Source organism: Meriones unguiculatus, chromosome 2, assembly GCF_030254825.1.
Source record: "Meriones unguiculatus strain TT.TT164.6M chromosome 2, Bangor_MerUng_6.1, whole genome shotgun sequence".
In the NCBI taxonomy this organism is placed as follows: Eukaryota; Metazoa; Chordata; class Mammalia; order Rodentia; family Muridae; genus Meriones; species Meriones unguiculatus.
In genome coordinates, this window is record NC_083350.1 from 76,811,494 (window position 1) to 76,830,359 (window position 18,866).

At 45.1% G+C, this 18,866-nt stretch overlaps 1 long non-coding RNA gene across 2 annotated transcripts; it reads left to right on the plus strand.

The window, feature by feature from the left end:
* Positions 1-67: 67 nt before the first annotated feature.
* Positions 68-17,164, plus strand: LOC132652387 (uncharacterized). Of its 2 annotated transcripts, none has more exons than XR_009589899.1 (4): positions 68-244; positions 656-851; positions 11,742-11,827; positions 16,885-17,164. It is a non-coding gene; the product is annotated as an uncharacterized LOC132652387 (long non-coding RNA). The 2 variants fall into 2 exon arrangements; XR_009589900.1 differs by having other exon boundaries at positions 16,920-17,164.
* The last annotated feature ends 1,702 nt before the right edge of the window (positions 17,165-18,866 follow it).

The following is an 18,866-nucleotide window of genomic DNA, read 5'->3' on the forward strand; positions in this document are numbered from 1 at the left end:
GTTCTGGGACGCGGGCCGTCGGCGGTGGGCAGAGTTGGGGGGCAGCGAGGCCGCAGGGCGGGCGGGCGGGGGGCGGCTGGCCTCTGGTCGGATGGCACCGGGGGCGGGGGCGGCGGTTCTCGGAGTCTGAAGCTTGCCAGCGCCCGTGTAAGGTGGGGTTGGCTAAGGACCGCAGACCCCTGCGGGACAGGCGCTGTCTCTGCTGGACGAGATTACAGCTCTAAAACCTTAGGAGCTCCTGGAGGTGGGTTGCTGTTGGGTTTAATTTTTCTAAAAACAGCACCTCCTTGGGGCTGGAAAAGTTACTCTACCCCGTCCCCTCTCCTAGCTACCAGGTTTATTCCTGTCTTAAAACCGCGAAGGGAGGCCTAGATGAGAGACTCCGCGAATCCGTTAACAGTCGCCAGTCACGCATGCTCCCCGGTGTGTGGGGAGCGAAGGGCAGAGGGACCCCCCTCAGCCGTTCCTACTGAAAAGCCACAAACGCTGACGGGGCAGGGACTGCAGGTATTCAGACCTGTAGCTCTGGGTAGCCGACCCGAGTTCTTTAGGAGTAGGGGTGGCCTTGCTCTAATAAAAAGGCCAGCAATGAGAGAAGCGCAAAAAAAGTGCAGAGTTACTCTTCATTCTAAACGCTTTCTTTTTCTAACACAAGGGGAAGGCGTGCACATTTCTAAGAAAGAAGAAACACGCATTCTTTGAAGGCCGTCCACACCTCACCAGCCTGGTCTACGTGCAGGGCAAGCAACAGTCCGGGAAGGAACCCGTCTCCCTCCTCTTTAATACAACCTTTAATACAACCCCTCAGGTTGCAGTGAACCCAACCATAAATTTGTTTTCTTCGCTACTTCGTAAGTATAATTTTGCGACTGTTATGAATTGTAAGGCAAATATCTGTGTTTTCCGATGGCTGTCGGCGGCCCCTGTGAAAGGATTGTTTGGATCCGAGTGTGCCGTGACCCACAGTGGAGAGCCACTCGTCTGACGTTTAGTGCTTGACTGAGTGAGTTCACCAGCTTCTTTGCTTAATTGATGTCCAGGTGTAAAATGAGCTTCTTGGCTCTGGTTTCAATTAATTATTTTCACTTAATAAGCTGTTTTTAAATTTTAAGTTATGGGGGTTGGGGGTTTAGCTCAGTGGTAGGCGCTTGCCTAGCAAGGGCAAGGCCCTGGGTCCGGTCTTCAGCTCCGGAAAAAAAAAATTTTTTTTAAGTTATGACCATAATACTAAAAAGCACAGTGAACACAAGAGAAAATTTGATGAACTGTACTTAAAAGTTAACTTGTGTGCCCCAAAGGATGCTACCAGCAGTTCAGAGGTGGCCGGCTGACTCGTCTCAGTCACTAGGCTGTTCTGTGATGGACTAGTACTCACACAGGAGACGCGGTAACTTCCCCGTCAACTCAGCTACAGAAACCAGTTCAAGGCTGCCTGAGACCCTGTTTCAAAAAAAAAACAAAAAAGAAAAAGTGTGCAAACCACATATCTGAATGGATTAATATCCAGAATATATGAAGAACTCTTGTCAAAGCTGGAGAGATGGCTCAGTGGTTAAAGCAAATACTGTTTTTGCCGAGGATGGAGTTTGGCTCACAGCATCACTACTGAGCTCCGGGGGACCCAGCTCCTCTGGCTCTGGCAGACACCCACATTCCAGTGTATATACCACGTAGAAAAACCTGCATACACATAATTAAAAATAAGCTAAATCTTTAAAGAAGACAACATGAACAGAAAAGAATTCTGGAGGGCCCAGGGGCACGGGCCTGCAATCACAATTACTTTGGAGGCTGGGGCTAAGGCAGGAGGTTTGGAAGTTCAAGTGCAGCCTGGCCAGCATAGTAAAACTCTGTCTTAAACTAAAATCGAGAAAGAGAGAGAGGGAGGGAGGAAGGAAAGAAAGAAGGAATCACTCAGGAAACTGAGGGAGGAGGATTGTCATGAGTTCAAGACCGGCCTGAGCTACAGAATGAGACCTGTCTCTTCAAAGCAGAAGCTGAGAAGATGGAGAGGCGCACTGGTTAAGAGAGCTGGCTGCTCTTGCAGAGGGCCCAGGTTAGGTTTCCAGCACCCACAGCAGGTGCCTCACAACTCTCAGGAACTCCCGTTCCGGGGCACACAGACAGTGCACTTACAAAGACACACCAGAACAGATGTTAGAAAACTAGACTGAGCCGCTGGGGATGTGGGCGGCCGAGTTACCCCTGGCATGGGGGAGGCGCCATTTCACTACTTTACACTGGGAAGGAGGTAAAAAGACTGGAACCGATGTCTCTAAGGAAGCTGTATCTAATAATCCAGGAGTTTCTGGACTATCCCGCAAAGGAGCTGAAAGCAGACACTGAGGTAACCGTAGGCCCGTGCTCACAGCAGCTTTGTCGACAGTAGTCTAAGGACAGCACTAGGCTGGCAAGATGGCTCGGCAAGTAAAAGCCCTCGTCATTAAACTTTAAATCCAAGTTAAACACCTCAAACCCACATGGAGGTTGAGGGAGACGATCGAGTCCCGCAAGCGCCGATCGGACCCCCTCATGTGCACCATGTATGTGTGCATGTGGCGTGCGGAGCCTTCGCACACGCGTGCGCACAATTGTAACTGACACACTTTAAAAGGTAGCACAGTCTTCTGAGACTCTCCACTGTTCCCACACGGCACCCTCTTTAAAGTTTCCTTACTATTGAAAATTAAGACAGAGCCATCGATGAGTGAATGGATAAACAAAATTTGGTGTACACGGATAGTGGGATATTATTCATTCTTAAAAAGGAAGAATTCTGACACATGCTATGCCGTTGATGGGCCTTGATGGCATTCTGCTAAATGCTGTTTGCCCAATCCATAAAAACAAAGAGGAGTTGCATGGGGCTCAGGGGCAGATGAGCTGTTCTGTAATGAACACACAGTCTCTATTTGGCAGCATGAAGAATTATAATGATATAAAAACCTAAGAAGGTCAGTTTTACCGTAAGTGGTAGCCCAGGCCTACAGTCCCAGTACTCAGAGGGCATCACCATGAATTTGAAACCAGCCTGGGCTACAGACTGAGGCCATGTCTAAAAAAAAAAAAAAAAAAACGAAAGAAAAGAAAATTCATTATCTATATATTTTTACACATACATTCTAAACCCAGACCAGGTGACTCATGCCTATAATCCCAGTACTCTAGAGACAGAGGCAAGAGGCACGAAGTCTACTAGCTTGCGACTCACCTAGGTTACATGATGAATTTAAAGCCAGCTCGGACCACAGAATGAGAACGCTGTGTTTTAAAAAAAAATTTTTAAAAGAAGAATTTCAAGGTTACAGCCAGTCAAACAGTGATGGTGATAAGCAAACAGGCTCAGCAACTCTCCAAAGGATGACGTCCTCCCCAGTCTCATGGCTTTGCTGTGCAATGAGTTGGGCCCAAAGTAGGGACTTGAGACTCCTCCGACTTCACCCAGATGGGTTCAAGGACTAAAGACTGCGATCAAACGCAGAATTGTCTGCCGATCAAATTTCTTTTGTCAAGAGCTCTGGGAAGGAGGGGAAGCTGCGGACTGAGTTGGGGCTCAGGGACAGAGGGGAAAGGGTTGGAGAGAACAGTGATTGGAACGGATGGGAAGAGCAGCGGAGGATGTCTTGAAGTCCTCAGAGGAAGTGTGCTCCAGGTTCACAAGCGTCCCCTCCAGCAGCGACAGCCAAGCCCTGCAGTCACTCTGCATCCCTGGAGCCTGAAGAAGGCTGTCCTCTAGCTCTCGCTCTACCCTGTGCTGCTGTTTTCTCTTTTTTTTTAACTTGTTAAAGTTTTATATATATATTATTTATACACTATACTGCCTGCACATGTGTCTGCAGGCCAGAAGAGGGCGCCAGATCTCATTATAGATGGTTATGAGCCACCATGTGATTCCTGGGAATTGAATTCAGGACCTTTGGGAGAACAGCCAGTGCTTTTTAACCTCTGAGCTATTTCTCCAGCCTGCTGTTTTCCTTTTACAGCTGAAAAAGCTGTAAAAAGCTGAAAAAGTCACTGGTCAGTCCTCCCTTTCCTTCAGGCTTTACATCCCCACCTGGCTTTGCTTCTACCTTTAAAGTGCATCTCAGGTTGCTGGGTGAGATGGTTCACACCTGGAATCCCAGTGGAAGGCTTTACAGTTTGAAGCAACCTCCACAAGAGTGAATCTGAGCTGGGCTCAGTGGCCCAGGCCTGTGATCCCAGAACTCGGAGAGGCAGAGGCAGGTGGAGCTTTGTGAGTTTGAGGCCATCCCGGTCTACAGAGTGAGTCCAGGACACCCTGTCTCAAAAAAAAAAAAAAAAGTGAATCTGAGAGTAGCCTGTAAGAGTTTGTTCATAAATTCATATTCATTTCAAAATGCCCATCTTTCCCCCAGGTCCTTCTACCACCCGAAAGGCCACTACAGCACATGCAGATTGTAGCAATAACCCTACAAATGGTCTCCCCAGGTACCCGGGTACCTGCTTTTCAGCCCAGTGTTGTAAATAAAAAATGAGTGTTGGGCTATATAATGTTTAGTATTTGCCCTAAGATTATCACAGCGCCATTACTTAACCCGCCATCACAAATAACAAGGCACAGACACCTGTTAGAATTATAATCATCTTATTTACCAGGCAGATATTCTACTTACACTGTCTCTGTATCCTCACCACCCATCTCCCAGCCCCCATCCAATGTCATCCTCCTTAACCATCCTATCTTCCATTTATAATCTTAAAAATACTTGCTTTTATTCTTCATCTGGACTTTTTCACACCTTTATTAGAGTCCTTCACTCTGGCCCCATGTATTTTCTTCTCCAGGCTAACCCATCCTGGCATCCTCCTTCCTTTCTTCCTGTCTGTCTGTCCCATGATTCTCTCTGTCCTCTCCAAGCCAGGGAACCTTAGCATGCTTACCCCATTCTGCCCTCCTTAGGTAGAGGCCATTTAATAAACCAATCAGTTATAATGCTTTAGGCAGGTTTACACAAACAAAGATAGGTGTGTCTATCCGGGCAGTAACCAGATCTTGAGGGTCAGTAATTAGTGTTAGACCAACCTCCAACACCCCAGGCTCTGCAGAGGGCAGATAAGAAACCAGAAAACTGAATGCTGTGCCTCCCCATCTTACTGTGAGGCTGAAGCTGCAGCCTCCCGTGAAGAGGAGCCCTCTGATAGAATCTCTCTCTAGAGTGGAGAAGCGGAGAGCCCAGGCCAGGAAGCGGGGTAGAGTGCTAGAAGAGAGAGTGCGAGCAGGGATCACTGGCGCCTTCTCCAACTCTGGCAACCCCTGCTTCCCTTCCAGCTGGTGGTCAGAGTGAGCGGCGACTGTTATGGTTGCCACCAGCTCCCGTTCACCACTCATTTCTCTTCTCTCCTTATGCAGCACTTTTCCCTCTATTTCAAGCCAGGCAGTTTAGATCTCCTCACACATTTCCATATATGGAGCTTTGAGCCCAGCATTCCACCTTCCGGAGCAGCTTCCTATCTCCACATTAGTACATTTATCTGTGTCTGCTTGAACGTTTTTGAAAAAGACCCCTTTGTTCCGCAAACATGGCTTGTATGATTCCTATTAGTATACTCAAGACACTGGGTTGTGTGCTGTACAGAGACAAAGCTGGGTCAAATAGGGTAGCTATATCCAGAAATCTGGAAGGTTAGACAGGGCCTTCTAGCAAGAATCTGCAGGACGAGACACATAGAAGGTGGTCGCTGTGCTGAGAGAGGCACAGATAGTGTGCTGGAGAGGACATAAAACAGAATGGATGATGGAGAGCACAGCACTGAGGCAAAGCGGAAAGCACCCTTGGGACTAGGCCCTTCAGGGCGGCTAAGATGCAAAGGGACATGAACAGAGCCTGCGAGATGGTCCAGCGGGTAAAGAGATTACTGCAGGAGCACGAGGTGACCAGCACCCACATAAATGCCAGGTGAGGCACATGTTCTGTGAACAGAGCCGGAGTACCAGGGGCCAGAGTAGAGACAGGCAGATCTTAGGGCTGCAGGGACTCATTGGCCAGCCAGTCAGCCAAAATAACAAGGTTCGGCAAGACACTCTCCCTTTAAAAAAAAAAAAAAATTTATTAGTTACAATTTATTCACCTTGTATCCCAGCTGCAGCCCCCTCCCTCATCCCCTTCCAATCCCAACCTCCCTCCCTCTTCTTCTCCTATGCCCCTCCCACAGTCCACTGATAGTGGAGGTCCTCCTCCCCTTCCCTCTGACCCTAGCCTATCAGGTCTCATCAGGACTGGCTGCATTGTCTTCCTCTGTGGCCTGGCAAGGCTGCTCCCCTCTCAGAGGGAGGTGATCAAAGAGCCAGCCCCTGAGTTGAAAGACACTCTCTCTAAAAAAGGTGGAGAAAGATAAAGGATATTTAATATTCATCTCTGACCTCCACAAGCGCACACACACACACACACACACACAAGCAAGGACACTAACTTACATGTGTACATGCATGCATAAACCACACACACAGGATGGGGGAAGACACATGAGAAATGGTTGCTATCTGTCTGTCTATCTATCATCTACCTATCATCTATCATTGAGCTAAGAATAGGCTCCTGTAAGGCCCCCTCATCCTGGCCCTGCAAAGCTAGGGATATGCCTCAGTGATGAAGTACCCTGTGTGTCCAAGGTCCTGGGCTTGGTCCCCAGCACTCAGGAAATAAAGCGCAGATGCCCATGTCTTACTTCTGGCTTCTAACCCGGAAGCTTTCAGGAGAATCGTGTGTTCTGCTTTGTTTCACTCCCCACATGGTCTCCTTCTCAGTCATTACACCCATGAGAATTTTCTGGAGGCCAGCCTCTGTTTCATCTTTCTTGTTTTTGTTTTTAGTTTTGATGTATTCGAATCAAGGTGTTCCTGTGTAACCCTGGCAGTCCTGGTTTTTATTATGTCTCCCAAGATAGCTGTGAACCACAGCATCTCACATTGATCTCCAACTGAGACTACAAACGGGTGCTATCACAGCAGGCCTTTATCTTCCTGATAAGAGCTCCTAACAATTGGCATTCAATTCAAAACTGTACAGGGGGGAGGTAAGGGAAGCAAGAGAGGGAAATGCCCAGATTATGCAGAGCAGAGAAAGCCAAATATGTAGAATGCACTTTGAGAAATTTCACTGCGACTCACTGAGAGGCTCTGTTTCTGTCTTAACTAGATGATTAAATTATAGTCTCTAAAGATCAAACATTTGGGTATGGTAGGAACATAAAGTTTGCTTTCTGAAAAGGATATTGCCTCCTGAAGGTTGGCCACCTAAATCATTCCATATTTTCTCTCATATGTGAGAAAGATGAACCTTGGTGTGGTAGCCACCATGTTGGCCAGCAATCTCACTAAAATGTGACAGATCTTGCAGAAGGACAAGGGGTGTTAGCTTGGACAACAGGTGCTGTCTCCAAATGCTGAGATGTGATTATGCTTAGGAACTGTGTAAAAGACTTTTTGGATAAAGAAAAAGATTTCTCTAAGTCTTTGGAAGCTAATGGATTTTTTTTTCCCTTCTGGGTCACTTAGCACTTCTATTTATCTGAGCACTAGAATTATATGAGTGCACCGTTACACTCATCTTCCCTGTTCATTCTTCGTTCCTTTCTCTCTTTATCTCCATGGGCTGGCTTCTTCCTTCCTTCCTTCCTTCCTTCCTTCCTTCCTTCCTTCCTTCCTTCCTTCTTATACAGGGTCTCATTTAGACAGGCTGGCCTTGAACTCACAGCAATCCATGAGTCTCTGCCTCGATGAGTGCTGGGAACAAAGGCGTGCGCCACCACACCCAGCTTATTGGTTATTTTTCTATTGCTGTAGTAAGCACCATGAAAAAAAATCAACTTACAGAAGAAAGAGTTTATTTTGACTCCCAAAGCGGGAGTCCATACGTTAAGGAAGGCAGAGCAGCAGATGGTCAGAGTAGGAAGTTGAGAGTTCGTACCTCCATCCACGTGCAGGAAGCAGAAGGACTGACCTTTGCAAAGCCCACCCCTACAGGAAGGCTCCTAAAAGTTCCAGAACCTCCCCAAACAGCTGGGGACCAAGTATACCACTATATGGGGAACAGAAGTATACAACTTATGGGGAACACAAATACGGCCACAGCAGTAAAGGGCGACGAAGCCTCAGAATGACACTCCTGCCTCTGACCTGCTCTGAGTGCCGAGTACTGTGACTTATAGATTTATGTGTTTTCTGGGAGTTTGTGCGTACGAGCTAGGCAAACTGTCCAGCAACTACACTGCAACCTAAGCCATCCCCAGTTTTAAATTCTCTCTAAGTTACTCATAATGCCTAATTCATGATTCCTACAAATTCAGTACTCTTCCTGGCAAACCCAAGTTTTGATTTCTGGAAATCTTTTTCAGAATACTGTTGCTCTGTGGCTGGTTAACCCTCCAGGGAGAGGGACTGTGGATGTGGAGAGCTGTCTGTACTTTATTCTACATGCAGAGTCCTAGTTCAGAGAAGCCATGTGAAGGAGCTTTTCTAGCCCACTGCAGGGCTACCAACAGCTTTTAGGACTGCTGTAAGAGAGCCTTTGTTTATGTTCGATGAGAAGGAATTGGCCGGTGAAAACAGAAATGGTGCCCTCAATTGTTAGGTTGAAGATGTAGGCCTCTCCTTTGCTACCTCTGACCACAACTTTCTCCCATGACAGAGTACTCACAGTGTAGACAGTAGGAAAGTTTGTTTTAACTCCAAAATGTTCACGATCGTTTCAGCTTTATCACCCCCCGGACACTTCAGGGCAATGACCTACACACATCAGGCTTATAGAGTTTGGCTTTGCTTTTAATGTGTGTCTTTTGCAGTGACACAGACGTGGGCAGATTTACTTTGACATCCCCTTTCATTTGATCTTGTCATTCATTTGTCCTAGGGAGATGACTCAGGTAGACACAATCTGGTATTCAGTAGAATTTATCTTTGGGCCCTGCACTCTCAAGTACCCCTCCCCTGCAGGGCAGGCCTCTCATGGCTAGGCATAAGTGTTCCCACTTGCAACTACACATGCATGACCTTTCAAGGTCATTTGCAGATCAAACAGTCCAACACCAAATCCATATAAGCATTATGTGAGTACAAAATAAACACAGAAAATGTGATAGTTGGAAATCCAGGCACGTTTTGGACTATGTAGTCAATCAGTTCTCTGAATCCGAGGGTGCTACCTCTGAAGACTTCATCAACCTAGAATCAAAATTTTCTTTCCTTCTTTTTTCCCCTAAAACATAATCTCAAGCACTTCAGGCTGCCCTGACCCCAAACTCAATATGTTATTGGGGATGACCTTAAATTTCTGATCCTCTCTTGAAAAACAACCACAACCACCTCTGATCCTCTTGCTTCTACCTCTGGGTTTTGAGGATATACAGGTGTGTGTACCCAAACCTGGTTTATGTGATGCTGGATTCCCACAGTTAGACAACCCAGGACTATTTTTTGACTGTTTGGCAACAAACTCTCTGCCAACTGGGCTACATCCCTCCCCATCCTTTGCTTTGTTTATTTTGTTGTTGTTGAGAGAGGGCCTGTAGCCAAGGCTGACCTTGAACTCATAGCAATCTTCCGATTTTATTTTCTTTCTTCAACCCAAATCCAGGGTTCCTCATAAGTTAGGCAGTTCTACCACTGAGGTATGTTACCAGTACTGAACATCATTTTTCAAAAAACAAAAAGTAGGGCTGGAGAGATGGCTCAGTGGCTGTGAGCATTTGTTGTTCTTGCAGAAGACCCATGTTTGATTTCTAGCACCCACAGTAGCTCAACTATCCATAACTCTGTAACTTCTAGGAGACCTGACACTCTCTTCTGACCCCTAAGGGCACCAGGAATGCATGCGGTACACAGATGTACATGCAAGCAAAGCACTCAAATAGACATAAAATAAAAATAAATAAATCTAAAAAAAATTAAAAACAAAAAGTAAACATCTCTGGGTACATTGAACATCTACAAACTACCTGTCAGTTTTCCAAACAGCATAGCATCATAAGTATTTACATAGCATTTATATTGGGTGTTAGTAAGAGCCCAGAGAGGGCTTAAGGTATACCAGAGAATGTTTGTGGGTTCAATCAAATATCAAGGAAGCCTCTACAAAGAGTCTCAGCACCTGTAGATTTGGGTATCCAAGGATGTCTTGGCAACCTATTTCCCCGGGATGTATAAAATCAATTGTAGGGGCAGTGGTGGAGCTCAGGAGAGCACATTCTTACTATGCAAGAAGTTCTGGATTGCATATCCAGCACTGAAAAAAAAAAAATGTCATTTTTGTAGTTAGTCACTTGTAGCAGTACTGCACTGGCTCTCGGTACGCATTTGTGGCATGGCCCCATTGGTATCCTCCTGCAAAATGAGCACCCAAGTGTTGAAAGAACATGAATGCATATGTAATGAAAACATATCCAAAACAGAGAAGTGACGTTTTCTGTCCACTGGTTCCCACTAACGTAGGAAGTGAGCCTCTTCCTTACGGTGGCTGGAGTAGGTGGCTGCAGCTGATGTTTACTGTCAGTTACGTTATGGAGCTTGGGAAAAGACCACAGACTTAATTCAATTATAAGTAAAGGGGCTGGAGAGATGGCTCAAAGGTTAAGAACACTCGCTGTTCTTCCAAAGGTCCTGAGCTCAATTCCCAGTCAACCACATGGTGGCTCACAACCATCTATAGTAAGATCTGGTGTGCAGACAGAATGTTGTATAAATAATAAATAAATCTTTAAAAAATTATAAGTAAAAGATTTATTGATTAGCAGAATGAGAACCTTAATGCCAAATCTCAAGTTTATTGTGAAGGAGGGGTATGGGGAAGGGCTTTTAAAGGAGAAAACTACAAGAAGGCCTTCAGGATCTATACAAACAAGCAAAAACTGATCTGTTCTGCCAAGTTAAGTGGTTAAAGCTTGAAACAATCATTGAGTATCTACATAAGCAAATTACAGAAGCCAAAAGAGCAGTTAGTCACATCATAACAAGTAGATGGTCACAGCTGTACATTTTTGGGTGGGGCTTATTGAGTCAGAGTTACTTGGAACTTACCCTCCAGGGACTATAATCAGAGACAAATGGATAGTGGGTACCAAGATAGACGCTTGGCATAAAATGGAGTTTCTTTAGCCACTACCCTTACATTTCTATGTTTTGGACTATATTATCTTATTTATTTATTATCTTATTTATTTTGGACTATATTATCTTATTTATCAGATTCAATAAATACTTGGGGAGGTAGTTCAGTGGCTAACGTGCTTGCTGTACAAGCATGAGGACTCAAGTTCCATCCACAGCACTCACATTAAAAAAAAAAAAAAAAAAAAAAAGCCAGGCCTGGTCACATGCACCCATAATCCCAGCATTGTGAAAGCAGAGGTAGGAGAACTCCAGGGGCTTCCTGGCCAGCCAGAGGAGCTAACCAGGGAGGTCCAGGCTGAGTGAGAGATTGTTGCAGAAAACCCCGAGCAGAGTGACAGAGGAAGACATATGACCTTGGCCTCCAGCTGAACACAAACGTATACATGAGCATCACTCTGGTCCAGTTCCCTATCTGGGAAATGAGGAAAACATTTGTTTCGAACAGCTGGGCTGTTGTCAGATTGAGATGGGTTTGCTTTGTTATGGAGTCCTGCAAATTGAGCCTCAGACTTCACCCGTGCTAGTCAAGTATTCTCCCACTAAGCTATATTCTCAGACCCAGATATAAATTTTTGTTGTTTTGTTTTGTTCTCAGACAGAATTTCGTATATTCCAGGTTGTCCGAAAGCTTGGTCTGGAGCCAAGGAAGACCCCTGAACTTCTGATTCTCCCGTCTTCAGCTCCTAAGTGCTGAGATTACAGGTGTGCCCTGACGGCCTGAAATTCCTCCCCTGTTGCCTGTCCCTTGTAACTCTATTCTGCTCCCCTTTTTTCCTTTCTTTCTCAAGATAGTGTCATGCTGTAGCCAGGTTGATCTAGAACTCCCTTTATCCTTACATCTCTCCCAAGTGCTAAGATTACAGGCACTGACGCTACCACACCCAGCTAATTTAACTATTTCTATTGCAATTTGTCATCTTCTGTTTTGCACTGTAAAATAAAACAGAAGACAAATTAAACTAACATAAAATAGCTTTGTCTTATATGAAATAACATTTTGGTTGCATACGAGCCTAGTAAAATTAATTTAATTCTGAATGATAGAATATCTTTGCAAGTTCAGTTTTATTTTAAAATCAAGCAACAATAAAAATAGTGGAGCTGCTAAAGAAAACTTTAAGATTAAGACGTTTATGAGTCATATGTAAATTGTTACTAAGTATGGTATGCTCAGGATATCAGAACATAATTTATTCTCGAAAGTAATTTAAACAGTAACTTTATGGATATAGTTTATACTATTGTTTGATTAATAGCAGTGAAAAGATAAACTTTTACTAAGCTTTGGCCAGACTGTCTCAAATTTCAAATGAGCCCATCAAGACTGGCGAGGTCACAGTGATGTTTTCCTCTGCGTGGAATTATCTATTGGCCGTGAATCCTTGGACAACTGGGGAACCTGTACCGTGCCGGTTACGTCTTATAAAAAATGGGAAATTTTCACTGGAGCTTTTGATCCTAAAAATAGCATAATTTTACATTTTTTTAGTTTGAGACCAGGATCAAATACTTTTTTCACTTTATAATTTCCATTGAAACAATCCAACACACTTTAAGCTTGAATTTTTTCTTTTTGAGACAGAGTCTTTCTTTGTGATGCAGCTCCAGCCGTCCTGGAACTCCTGTGTAGACCAGGCTGGCCTCAGACAGGTGTCTACTTCTGCCTCCCAAGTGCTGGGATTAAAGGTGTGCACCATCACACCTGCATATATTTTTCTTTTTTTTCAAAATACTTAAACAACTTTTTACTTATTCTTGCGTGTGCGCGTGTGTGTGTGTGTGTGTATATGTGGCATGTGCCACAGAGCACACACACAGAGGTCAGAGGACAGCTTTGTGGAGACAGAAGATTCTGTCCTTTCACCTTGGGTTGAGTTCAGTCCTTAGAATCTATACAATGGAGGAGAGAACCACTTCCAGCAAATTGTCCTCTGACCTTCGTGGGTGTGCTGTGGCGTATGTGTATATGTATAATACACATGCACACGCACACACACACACGCACATGCACGCATGCACGCACACAAATCTAAAAACTAAACTTAAAAAAATAAAAAATCCTTGTGATACAAGCGTAGAGGTCAGGGGACAGGAGGCAGCCCGCTCCTTCCACCATGTGGACGTTGTCAAGCTTGGTTACAAGTGCCTTTACCCACTGCGCTATTTTTTAAAGATGTTATTTATTTTTATTCTACGTGCATAAGTGTTTTGTGTGCATGCATGTATGTGTACCATGTGCGTGCCTAGAAGGTCAGAACCCCTGGAACTGGAGTTCTACAGACAGGAACTGTAGTGTGGAGAGCGGGAACTGAACCTGAGTCCTTTGAGAAGGGCAGCAAGTGCTCTTAACCGCTGAGCCATCTCTCCAGCCTTTTTTTTTTTTTTTAAGACAGATCTGGGAATGTATTTCATTCTCAAGTAGAGGAGGAAAAGCCCCCCACTCTCTCACTCCCAGCAATGGCCTCATCTCTCCTTATCTGGCAGGAATCCCCTTCTCCATTCTACCGAAGTCTCTCTCCCCTGGCCTGCAACTTCCTATTGTCTTCAAAGGGAGAGCCTCTTGTCTCCTTCAAGGCTCTCCCTCCTGTGGTATCTCCTCTCTCCCCACTGTGTGTTCCTCTCTCCCCACTGTGTGCTCCTCTCCTCTCTGTGACATGTTTCCTTCCCATGCCCAGCAGACCCCACGAGTTTCTCCATCCTCTGATGTGGTTCCCATGTTGCTCTTACTCTAATACGGACCCTCAACACTTAACTCTAAGAGGTTTCTGTTATTCTTGATTCCTTTTATTTGTAAATCTGTGTTTTATGTCTGTGCCTGGGCACCATGTGCACACAGTGCCCGCTGAGGTTGGGAAAGGGCGCTGGGTTCCCTGCAACAGGAGTTATAGAGGTTGTGAGCCGCCATGTGTGTGCTGAGCCGCCGTGTGTGTGCTGAGCCGCCGTGTGTGTGCTGAGCCGCCGTGTGTGTGCTGAGCCGCCGTGTGTGTGCTGAGCCGCCGTGTGTGTGCTGAGCCGCCGTGTGTGTGCTGAGCCGCCGTGTGTGTGTGCTGGGAACGGAAGTGCTTTCAACCACTGCCTGTCCTTCCAGTGCCGTCTTGTCTTTCCTTTCTTTCCTTTCCTTTTTTCAGAAGGTATTTTCGCGGGGCTGGAGAGATGGCTCAGTGGTTAAGAAGTTTTTTGCCTTGTAACTGTGGACATCTCCCTTCTTCAGCCTGCCGGGTGCTGGGCTCGCAGCGTGCATCTCCACGCCCTGCTCATTCCTCTTCCTTTGGCCTCCTCTTTGGCTGCCTTGCTTCTATGTGATGAATATTTCAGGGCAGGGTGGTAGCTCTGTGATGATAAGAGTTCTTGCCTAGTGTGTGTGCTAGGCCCTCCCTGTGTCCTATTGGCAGCACTAGACAAGCAAAAAGTGGATAATAACAAAAATATTAAACCTCTGGGGTTTTCATAAGTGTTCATTCCTCATTACGTTGGTTTCCTACCTAGAATCTACTGAGCTTCAGGTGCAAATATCCAATTGCTTTTTACACCATTCTAACCTTTCCCCTTTCATCTAGTTTTCTCCAGTTCGCTGGCATGGCGACAAAGTATCAACCTCACCAGCAGACACGCAGGGCCCGTGGCCTTATGCAGCCTGCCATCTGCTCACTTCACTATTCCAAAGAGTTTAGGCTCTGCGCTTCCCTGCAGTTTTAGATCACTTCCTATACTCTGCTCCGTCTTAGCTGTCATGCTTTCTTCTTTCTTTCTTGGTTTTCTCTGTTGTCTTTGGAGGTTTTGTGAGATACTCGCCTATGAGTTTCTTCCTTTTTATTGTTGATGGGGTGAAGGATAGCAGTGGACATTTGGTTTTGGGTTGAGGTGTCTGGCATCCAGAGTCCAGTTTTGTTTAGAGCATTCCTCACCATGTGAGACTTGCTCCTCCTGGAGAAGCAGACAAGCCAGACATTTGCTGTCTTCTTCTGTTAAAATGCTTAATTCTAAGTTGATGCTAATTGTATCCAGTTTTATCTCCTTGCATTGTGTTTTGAGTATATGCCTCAATCTTTTTTTTTTGCGGGGGGTGGGGGGGGTGGGGGTGGGGGGTTTCTCTCTATGTAGCTCAGGCTGTCCTGGACTTGCTTTTGTTGTTGTTTTCAAGACAGTTTTTCTGTGTAGCATTGGTTGTCTTGAACTATCGTTGTAGACCAGGCTGGCCCCCAACTCACAGACATCTGCCTGCCTCTGCCTCCCCGTGTGCCAGAATTACATGGCTGTGCTCCCCAGCCAGGCTAAGTTTTTGTTTCAACTCAGGTTTTCTTCCTGTAACAGTCCTGGCTGTCCTGGACTGTCTCTGTAGACCAGGCTGGCGTCAAACTCAAAGGGATCCACCTGCCTCTGCCTCCCTGAGTGCTGGGATTAAAGGCCTTCTCCACCTCCCCCAGCTTGTCAATTTGATCTCCAATGTGTCATCTCAACCTAGATTTTCCTTCTTTTATCAAATTTTTCAAAATTGCACTGACTATCTCTTTGAGATTCCTATTTTTTCAAATTCATCTATTCTTGCTTTATGTCTATATATTTATTTACAATGTTTCATTCTGTCAGGCATTTTATATGCCTTTAATCCCAGCACTCAGGAGGCAGAGACAGGCAAGACCTCTATGAGTTTTAGGTCAGCCTAGTTTATGGAGTGAGTTCTAGGACAGCCAAAGCTACACAGAGAAACCTTGTATCAAAAAACCAAAAAGAACAAAATAAAACAAAAACAACAACCCTTCCCCCAAAACCCATCACCCAAAGCAATGTTTCACTTTTACAATGTTTCACTTTTTTCATAGTTATTATTTCTTTATCTTTTTAAATACTTTAAGGCATTTTTAAAAGATTTATTTATTCATGTATTTTATGTATATGAGTGCTCTGTCTTCATGCACACCAAAACAATGAATTGGATCCCACTACAGATGGTTGTGAGCCACCATGTGGTTGCTGGGAATTGAACTCAGGACCTCTGAAAATGCAGTTAAGATGGCTCTTAACTGCTGAGCCACCTCAGCAGCCCTCTAAGGCATTTTTAAAAAAAAAAAAATAAATGATTATTTTTTATGTGTATGCCTGTATGTTTGTGCACATGGCCTCTATGGAGGCCATAAGAGAGCAACAGGTCTCCTGTGGTTGAAGTTCTATATGGTTGTGAGCCACCACGTGGGGCTAAGAATTGACTCCAGCTCCTCTGGAAGAGCAGCCAGTGCTCTTAAGCCACTGAGCCATCTCTCCAGCCCCTCTACACTCCATTTAAAGATTTATGGTTACTAATTTTACTTATTTGTATTTCTGTTGATCTATGCGCGTGTACGTGAGTGTCCACAGGCCAGAGTTATCAAACACTCCCAGAGCTGGGGTCACGGGTGGTTGTGGGCTGACACACATGGGTACTAGGAGCTGAACCTGGGTCTTCTGAAAGAGCAGCACTGAGCCATCTGTCTAGCCCCCTTAAGCTACTTTTAAAAATATTTAAAATAGCTGGGCATGGTGGCACAGGCCTGTTTTGGGGAGGCAGGGGCAGGCAGATCTCTGTGAGTTCGAGGCCATCCTGGTTAACAAAGCCAGTTAGGACAGCCAAGGCTACATAGAGAAACCCTGGTTCAAAAAACCAAAAATAAATAAATAAATGAATCAAAATAGAACATATTTTATTTTAGTATTTTGTGTGTATGAGTGTTTTGCTTATTCGTACAACTGCTGTGGATGTAAACATGCTTTTGTTTTGATTCCAGGTGTAGGAATCAAATTGTCTTTTTGCCTCATACAGGCTCTGCGAGGGGCCCTTTGCCAGCTGCTGATAGTTTAGATCTGAGAACTCTGAGAGAGAATAAATGCCAGGGCCCAGAAAGAGAACAGAGCTCCAAGAAAGAAGAAGGCTGCTGGTGCTCCCCGCTACTGCTTATGATTGCTGTTGATGTAGTTTGATGAGAAGCTGAGGATATCCTGAAATGAAGATTGGACTTTCCACAAGGAACCATACAATCCGAACCAGTAAAAAGTAGCTAACAAAAATTATACTCCATCTCTCTACTAACGTTCCTTCCCTCCTACCTGGTTTTGGGGTATTGGAAGGGATTGGGGTGGAGCAGGGAGGAAGAAGCATAAGAAACCAAAATAAAGTAGAGCTAAAAAGTAACACTAACAGGTGCCCCAGATATAGAGTTTAGAATAGAGACATGAAGAAACCAAAATAATATAAAAAGTAACAATAACAAGTGACCCCAAGCCTTGGGCTTAGAATAATGGCTAATGCATTAGAGGAGATAGCAGGGTAGAAGAAAGGAATATACTGTTTCAGGATGTAAGGAAAAGGTTTACTGTGGCTGCTACTGCTGGTTTCTCTGCCACTTTACTCCCAGAGGAGATTTTCTAGTTTTGCTTCTTTGTTTTCCTCCATTCCATTTTAAAGAAGGCTGTGAGAACTCATGTTCATAGCAGCTCTATTTGTGATAGCCAGAAGCTGGAAATAACCTAGATGACCTTCAGTGGAGGAATGGATACAGAAACTGTGGTACATTTACACAATGGAATACTAATCAGCAACTTAAAACAAGGAAATCATGAAAGTTGCAAGCAAATGGCAGGAACTAGAAAAGATCATCTTGAGTGAAGCAACCCAGAAGCAGAAAGACACACCTGGTATATACTCACTTATAAGTGGATATTAGACATATAATATAGGATAAACATACTAAAATCTATAGTGCTAAAGAAGCTAAACAACAAGGAGGACCCTAGGGAAGGTGCTCAATCCTCATTCAGCAGGACAAACATGATAGACAGGGAGAAGACAGGGAACAGGACAGGAGCCTACCACAGAGGGGCATTGAAAGACTCTACTGATCCGAGGTATCGAAGCAGAGGCTGAGACTCATAGCCAAACTTTGGGCAGAGGGCATGGAATTTTATGAAAGGAGGGGGAGGTAGAAAGAGCTGGAGGAGACAGGAGCTCCAAAAGGAGACCAACAGAGCCAAAAATACTGAGCCCTGGGAGCCCTGCAGAGACCAATACCCCAACCAAGGGCAATGCATGGAGAGGACCTAAAACCCCAGCTCAGATGTAGCCCATAGACCCAGTCTCCAAGGGGAGCAGGGACTTTCTCTGGAATGAATTCAATGGCAGGCTCTCTGATCACCATCCCCTGGGGGGGGGGGGGTGCAGCCTTGCCAGGCCACAGAGGAAGATAATGCAACCAGTCCTGATAAGACCTGATTGGCTAGGGTCAAATAGAAGGGGAGGAAGAACTCCACTATCAGTGGAGGGGCATAGAGGGAGAGGAGGGAGGGAGGGGGCCACAGCCAGGATACAAATTGAATAAATTGTAATAAATGATAATAAAAAAAAAGAAATCACAAAAAAGGGGTTTGAGAAACAACAAAAAAATGGATGAAATTTTTTAAAAATCAGAAGATTCACTCATTTTAGAAAGGATCACAGAGTTGGTAGTGCAACTAGAAAATTTTCAGGTAGAGGCTGAAATGCTTGGAAAAAAGGGAGAACATTTGGTAACTAAGAGCCAGAGTTTCCACAGTTGCCATTCAGCTCTGCTCCAAGCACTTTTGTTGTTAAGTTCCCACAGTCCCTGCATGAGGCGAGGGGCTGGGAGGAGCAGAAGACTGTATGGGGCAAAAAGGTTTAAGGGAAAAAGCCCATTTCAAGAAAAAAGCTTAATCTTGAGCAAATTGAGCTACCAGAGGAGCAGCCTTGGGCTAA